Raw genomic sequence first — 8289 nt, 5'->3', positions numbered from 1 at the left:
GAACTGGGCCCAGAACATCCCCAACCCACAGGTGGAGTGCGGCCAGGTCCCCACTGGGGGCTGCAATCCCTGAGAATTCTAAGCATTGACAAAGGCCTCAACAATCCAATGGGGGAGGTGGTGTGTAGATAGTGCCTTACTTTTGGCAGGGTTCGCAAACACTAACAACCGGTCACAAACCCTGAATGACGCCGTCCCGTCCATGTAGACACACAGAGCGCGCCCTGCACAGAGGGTGTTCTTACACTCCTGTTGCTGAGAGGAAAGGGCAGAGGATGGAAAGCGAGCAGTACAGTTTGATACGCCATGGAGATGACTTCAGGAACCAATGCTGCGTTAGGGCGTAACGTGGTCCTAGTGCTGCCAGGTGCAAACTGAGTGCATGTAGGATGGACCGATAGTGCTCACAAGTCACACGCTTGGCCGTGGCGAGGGCGAGTAACAGTGCAGTCTTATAAGGGGTGCGCCCCGCAGTCATCCTACCGAAGCCAAAATGGCAGCCGCGTAGATTTTTGTCGTAGCGAAGGCTTTGCCTTTATCAAGTTGGTCCTGTAAGGGCCTTAGAAAAAGCTCAATCTCACAGCTCTCACACAACACCTCAAATAGCCTCCAATTCTTAGACCTTTCACGGGCAGATTATCTTGGACCTTTCACAGACCAGATTAGCTTGGACCTTTTACGGGCCAGATTAGTTTGGACCTTTCACGGACCAGATTAGTTTGGACCTTTCATGGGCCAAAACCATAGATCCACCAGGTTGGGAAGAGGGTTGCCTGGCAAAGTCCCTACAATTGGCACTACGCTTTGGACAATAGGTCCCTGCACAACAGGAGTTGCCAAGGGGGTACGTAGAGTAGCTGAGCTATCTGTGACCTCCAAGGACTCCCCGGCCAATTCGTGGCAATTTCCAGGAGCAGAGACAAACTGTTCCCTCTCACTCTGTCGAGCGTGGGAGGGATTAGGCACGCTGGAGGGAAGACATAAAGGAGCGTGCATAGCCTCACACTTCTGAAGCCAAACAGGTGGGGCGTGCAGTGGCAACCCCGCAACTGGGGTCGTGCAAACACAGAGACGTGACACGTACAGGGTGCAGGTTGCTCGCATGCCCATTGGGCTTGTGGTGGAGTTTTTATTGAAGGAGCTCTTAAAACCCCCTCGCCATGCAGCATGTCATTTTTTATTGCAGACTCATTGGGCATAAGGGGGCCTGAGCAGTGCTGCTTATTATAGATGACATGCTTATGTACTGGAATCCAAACCCTAGCCGGAGAGTGGTCAGGTACTGGGGAGCCCACAGAGTCCCCCGGTCCCCTCGACTGGTGCTACGTGCCACGCTTCTGGTTCCGCTTCCCTGCCCAGAGAGGCCCGGGGAGGAGGAAGGCCATTGAGGATTCTTCGGGTGAGGTCGCTGGTTTGGGCCTGACCAGTCCAGACCAGGTTCAGTGCGGAGGAGGAGGTCTTGTGGTCATGACCATCGATGATGTCTCGGTGTTCACGGTCTGTAATTTTGGCCCTCTGGCCCACCATGGACAGACCCATCACCTTCCACACAAACTGGGCAATGGACATGATGGTGTGAGTCATGTGGTCCGAAACCGGAGCCTTGTTTTCTGTGGGAGACACAGTGCTTATTAAGGAAGTGCTTATCACTACAGCCTGAGCGGGGTCAACAACCAAAAGAGTAATACTATGTGGCTCAGTTGGTAGAGCATGGTGCTAACAATGCTTAGGTTGTTGGTTTGATTCCCGCTGGGACCATATATATATACTGAAAAATGTATGCACTCACTGCAATGTAAATTGCTTTGGATAAAAGTGTCAGCTAAATGGCATAAATCACTTCCCCACACACCAACATAGAAAAGCAATGAAGCTTTGCTTAAAATAGAAGATAGCTAGTACCTCAATTGATGGAGGACAATTAGTAGTGTTGCTATGTAGATGCTAGCTCTGTTTGCACAAAGTGTAGGAGCTAGCTGTCAGATTAGCTGTGTGCTCAAGTCATATTGATGACAATTGCACTAGCTAGTCAGCCATCACAGTAGTTAGCCAAAGCTCACACTAGGGACCTAGGTTTTGTTACACAAGGTAACTAATTAGGAACTATGTCAACTATTAGTCCTAGTAAGACTACTAGTACTAGAACTAGTAAGTGCTCAAATAGAACTACGAATGCAAACTAGCCAACACTGCTGCAAACAGGGCCCTAATATTTCTCACACAAGGTGAGAAAAGATTTGCTTTGTCAAAGCTAGCCAAGAGCTTATCGTGGCAGAATTTCAATTCTGCCCCAATCTTCTTAAGTTTACCATCCCCTGGAAGGAACATGGCTGTGAGCTCTGTGGAATGTTTTGAGGTGTCAAAGTTGTGACATCATCAGTTTGGATGTAATAAGATTGATTGTGGTTGGGTCTCCTTATCAACAGCTCCTAATGTAAATACTGTGGTTTTTAGGGAGATATAAAACGCAGAGGTCAGGGAAAAGCTCTTTCTCTTGTTCCTGTGTCCTGGTTTGAGGTTCTCATCATGTTATGAGTAGCACTGTTTTGAATGACCACTGGTCATCTCTCTCTCTATTAGGATGTAACATTTTTCTATGAAGTATTCACCTTGTAATAGTTGTATAAGTATACAGTATTATTAAAGCCTCTCTTGATTCATTCTATTTGACCTTTCTTGCACTAAATAAGCACAGACTCAACAATTCTTTGAGCATAGTGATAATTACATTGGAGTCAGATTCTCAATATTGGATATGCTTTGCTAACAACAAAATATAGCCCAAAGTCTCTGCCAAACATAATGTGGAAACTGATATTAATATAAATCCGTCTACAGGCTCGAGTAATCTAAAAACTATGAGTCACTCAAGCTAGCCGACCGCCCAAGTGCTAGCCGTAGCCTACATGAGGGACCTAACAAGTTATGAGCCTGTAACTTGAGGAAGTATTGGTGAGCTAGCAGGGGGTTCAAACAATTCAAAAGAATTGCGACCACACAAGCTAACTACAGACCATCTCGTGTTAGCCTGCTCGCTCAAGACAGTTAACGATGCTCACAAGGTGAAAACCGATCAACTTGGCTGACCAAATTCTTTGATAATCTTCTTTACAATTTTGAGCTGAGCCACAGCATTCCAGTAGAGACAACCAAATTGTATGATTCTCAGTAGAACAGTCAAGTTAAGTTGTAGCTAGCTACAATAATACGACTACAGTAAGCTTCGGATAGAAGAGTTGAAAGGATGCCACACTTGCTGCGTCCCTTTATTGGGACAGGTGATAGGCAGGGCTATCTCTTGCAAGTGTCACCTGGTACGCCTGTACCAGGCGTTACTGAATAGGGGTCTTCAGCAAAAGGTACGCGAGACTACCCCATGTCCCATAGTGAGGGGTCAAACCGAGTCGACTGAAAGAGACCTGGGTCACACTTCCACACCCACATCAAACAATCAGCTCATCTTCTCTAATCTGATTTATCTCTCCATATAGGTCATTATTTACAATAAATATATCCATAAAGAGTAGATAATTCTGAACACTTACTATGTCCATATACAGTAGGTGATTATGTCATTTAACTCTATGCATTTACTGTAGGTTTATTCTGTACATTAACTACGTCCAATAATAATAATAATGATTATGTAAACTAACTATGTCCATAAAAACGATTATGTAAACTAACTTCATCCATACAATTGGTTATGTAAACTAACTAGGTCTATCTATATGATTATGTAAACTAACTATATCCATAGAAATGTTTATGTTGCCTACACTATGTACTTTTAACATAGGTTAAAAGCGTCTCCATCAACTCATTAGCACTTGCTACACTATCTGGATCACATTAAGCCTGTCTGAGGACAATCCAACAATAAAGTCAGTACTTTGGCTATGATCACAAGTCATTAGCGGAGACAGGAGTGCAAAACGTACAACACCTTTAAAGCTGTGTTTGTGACTGATGACATTCACAGCTCCGCTACTTTGCATGTCAAGCCGTCGTCATCTGTCAACCGTAAAGAGGCAGTCATTTGCAGGTAGAGGAGAGAGGAGCCCAGAACAACACTGTGAGCGAGGTGACGCCTTCTGACGCGACATGACAAAGTGCATGCAGAGCAGTTCCACTGCATGTTAGCGTGTGATTACAATAACACTTATCCCACCCCCTCACCCCCCCCAGCACACACACACACACACACACACACACACACACACAGCCGAGAGGGTGAAATGGCCATCCACGGGGTAGGTGCTGAGAGGCCTGCAGAAGGTGGTGAGGAAGAGCGTGACGTGTGAGAGCGAATATGCTCAGCTAATTTATTAATTTATTAACACTCTAAAGGGTGCACGACTGAAACAGATCATTAAAACCCTACAAAACAGGTGTCATCTAGTACAGATTGATCATTTAACAAGTTAGTCTTCACTATTATGTGAAATAGATCTGTTTGGAGCAGGATTCACCTAGATGTGTCTTTAGTGGATGAAGAGTGTGTTTTGTTTTTGGACGGTAACTATGAATTTGCAGACAATTTACTACTAATCCCTTGACAGTGAAATATGAATCATAAGGTACTAATATAAGTAAAACAATAAAAACGAATACAAACAAGCAGCAAATCCTTTTGTTGCATAAAGAAATATCAATACTATTTCACATGTACTTATTATCACCCATATCTTCTTCTGCTTCACAACAGAACATCCTTTGTCACAATGAGGTAATCTAGCTAACAATAAAAGTGTTCCAAAGATAAAGGATGTTTGTTAGAAGATCAGTACAATAGCGAAAACAGAACATAGAGGGGGCGGGGGGGGAATCTATGTCCTGAAATATTTTTGCTTCCTTTTCCAGAAAATGTGCAATTTGGTCAGGCAGGGGGGAAGAAAAAAATTGAACGGAACCTTTCGAGCAATAAATCACTGGATTGCCGGTGACATTCATACAATGCGGATATAGTGTTAACTGTATGAGTCAGACAGCCCGCGCTGCTCCCAGGCTGTTCCCCCGCGGTGACCTTGCCATGCTGGCGTAATCAATCATTCTGGCACGGGACACACTGGTTTTGTTTAATATTACACTATTGGCATATACAGTAAACAAAGTGCACAGGAACATTTGGATTGCAAACATGCTACAAGACACAGTGTTGTCCACCAGAGTGGTTAGGTCAATGTGTCTATGACCCAAACCCCGATTTTAACGTTTTCACATGTTAGAATACATAACTGATAGTGGAAACCGAAGCCATCTTTGAGAGGTTATAACCTCTTTTCTTTTATGATTATTTGCATTTTGTTTCTTAATTCCGTCGCTTGGAATAAGTGACAGTCTCAACATACCTATTCTTTGACAGGACAAATAGAGACTGAATATCCCAATTTATGTGAAATCTCACCAATTTCCTGCAAGGGAAGAAGGGTTATTTGAGTTCAGCAAATGGGTTTGCAGCTCAACACCTATAGATAATGCATTCTATACGGCTATTCATCCGTCTTTGTGTCGCAGACACACACAAATAAATTATTGTAATTCACAAGCTAACACGTCTAGGGGGTATTCATACACATGTACAACAAAGGATGTCATTGTGGTCAGGGAAGGTCCAGTTTTGATTTATCCCATTTGATTTATCCCATCTATATAAAAAAAGATTAAAATATAACACATCATTTGTACACCGACTGTACCCGCCACATTTTTATTGCACTCCTTTGTGAATATGACACCCCACTTCAAAATACGAAAATCCAATTCATTTCAAAACGTAGTAGTTTCTCACTTAGTCAGTCCAATCTCAGTTTGTTTTTGTCTATTTAAAAATACAAAAACAGAAGCTTTCCCAGGGCCACATTACCTGGTGAGTAAGCAAGCATTCCACTACATTTCTACTGATGCATCTCTACCAAATAGAAAGTGGCCATTGTGTCACATGATTCATGGTCACGATGTTTCCTCTACAACAGAGACAAGTGACATTGTTGAGCGAGGTCTCATCCCCACGCCGGTTGTTAATTTATTGCCTTAGACAAGTCATTTTCACCCACCGTGCCAGCCTGCAACAAAGTTCTCTGTCACTGCCACTCGTGCCGTCATGTGATTGTAAAAATACCTGGCATTGTGAAATGGCTTTCTTCTCTACGCGAGCTCAGGTAGCATCCTCTGAGAGCGCCGGGTAAAGACGGCGTTCACGCAGCCGAACAGGGGAATACGACTCAACTGTCTGTACACAAACACATCTGAGCAATATGCTAAGGTGTGACACACCAGCCAAAACATTAGCTTTTAAACAAAACAAGACATGGCATTCCGCTGCCACTTGATGTCCCTCTGCTAGACATGGCACGGAAATGGTGTGATTTCCACATGTAAATGGGGGTCACTGGTGCTGTTTAGAATATACAATGGAAATGCTCCTTTCCAAAAAAAATCCTTTTTTTTCTGTGATTATGTAGTACCTGTTGGAAAGTTGGTTATTTCTGTGTGTAAATTGGATGTAGTATTTTCTGTAGTGTAGCCTCAGGCACAGTTGGAGATATTGATTGAGTTGGATGCAAGGTTAGGCACAGGAGGATTGTGGGGGAAAACCCAAGGCGGAGAACTGAGCTCTTATTGGCACCTTCTACTTTTTGAAAAAAACAATCCTCCAGGAGTTGCACACAAAAAAAAAAAAAAGTCACTAAACAAACTGAATAACTTCACAGAGTCAGGTGATGCTAGGTGTTGGGATAAGGTGCCAAAATAAAGAAAGAGACAGCGTAACAGTGAATAGAAAGAAGACCCAATGAGGGAAAGACTGGAAATAAGGTGCTACAACATTGGTTTAGCAGGAAATTAGCTGTTGTCCCAACCCCTTGCTGTGCACACATCTACCAAGAGTCTGCACACATAACTGCAGTTTCTAAACTCGCTAAGTAAATATAACACTGCTGTTTTTTTTTAATATATATATATATATAAAAAATGTCAGCTGTGATGAAATATGGAAGAAATACATTGTCAGATGACATTCAAATGACTTTATGTCAACTTTATCTGACTTATTCTGGTATTTTGGAGTTCATCAAGGTACCGCGTAACGTAATAGGGTAACCTCTACAGATGAAAACAGAGGGGCTCTCAGAGGGAAGACACTACAATACCTTCTCAGCTTTCATAATGTCCTCTATTCACACTTTAGGTTTCCTGCTCAAAGACATGACTACAGACAGATGGTACACAGTTCTGAGGTTAATGATAATTGTAAGAATTCAAACACAAATCTCTCTGTCAGGGAGGTGGAGGAACATCAATGGACCTGCTCAGTTATATATATTTTACCTCAGAGTGAAGCTGTCTTTTTTTCCACCTCCGAAAAAATATGGAAAGCACTATTGATCAGAACTTGCGAAGCTAACTACCGAGGGTATTCTGTGAGGTATTTGTGAGCTGCATATGTGCCGGTTAGAGTTACTAGTATCTATATTTTAAGGAGAACAGTGTCCAGAATTGGTACTGTGCACTGAGGGCAGATCAATATTCTGCAGTAAAGTACAAATATAAGCCAGTGTAATGGGTATTTTTGATGTTTTAATTGACTTGATCAAAATACCTATGGGTATGTTGATAGTTTTTAATTGACTTCATCAAAAAACCATGCATATGTTGATAGCAGGTTATAGAAGTTTTCTATTCAGTGAATTGAACCAAGCTAACTTTTCTTTTCTTTATTTGAAAGGTTTCCATGGCTCACTGTATCCGTTGTTGGAGTACGTTTTTCATGACAGTGGCTCCTTTTCCCCGCTCCCATTTACATGTGGACACGATGGCAGAGCCATAGGTTACTACCTTTTAAGCAAGTTTGACTCCCATCCCTTTCAATTACACCTTCTCTGACATTTGCTTACCCTTTATCTGCAAGATATTTAATCAATCCTGATCTGCAAGTTGCAGGGGGGAATCCACTTGATTTAATATCATCCTCATATTAAATAGAAATCTGAAACATTTGTCACACGCCGTAATTGAAGTCTAAAGGGTATTGAGGTTACATTACATTGATGTCAGACAAACACTTATTCATCTTCACTCCCATGTTCCCCTGTACTTATGGAATGTTAAGGATCTCAACCGAAATCACCGTTTTGTTGAGATACCTGTGCCTCAATCAATTCAAGATAACGGGATTCCAGGATAAAGCAAATATTCTTCATTAGGGGTGTCTGGATACATGCTTTTCACTAATGTTAACATCATCCTATTCAATAACATCTGTTGCTTGACCTTTTGCAAAGGGATCTG

The sequence above is a fragment of the Argentina silus genome (assembly GCF_951799395.1).
Source record: "Argentina silus genome assembly, chromosome: 16".
NCBI classification, from domain to species: domain Eukaryota; kingdom Metazoa; phylum Chordata; class Actinopteri; order Argentiniformes; family Argentinidae; genus Argentina; species Argentina silus.
The sequence above is the reverse complement of the archived record's forward strand: the minus strand, read 5'-3'. Positions refer to the sequence as shown.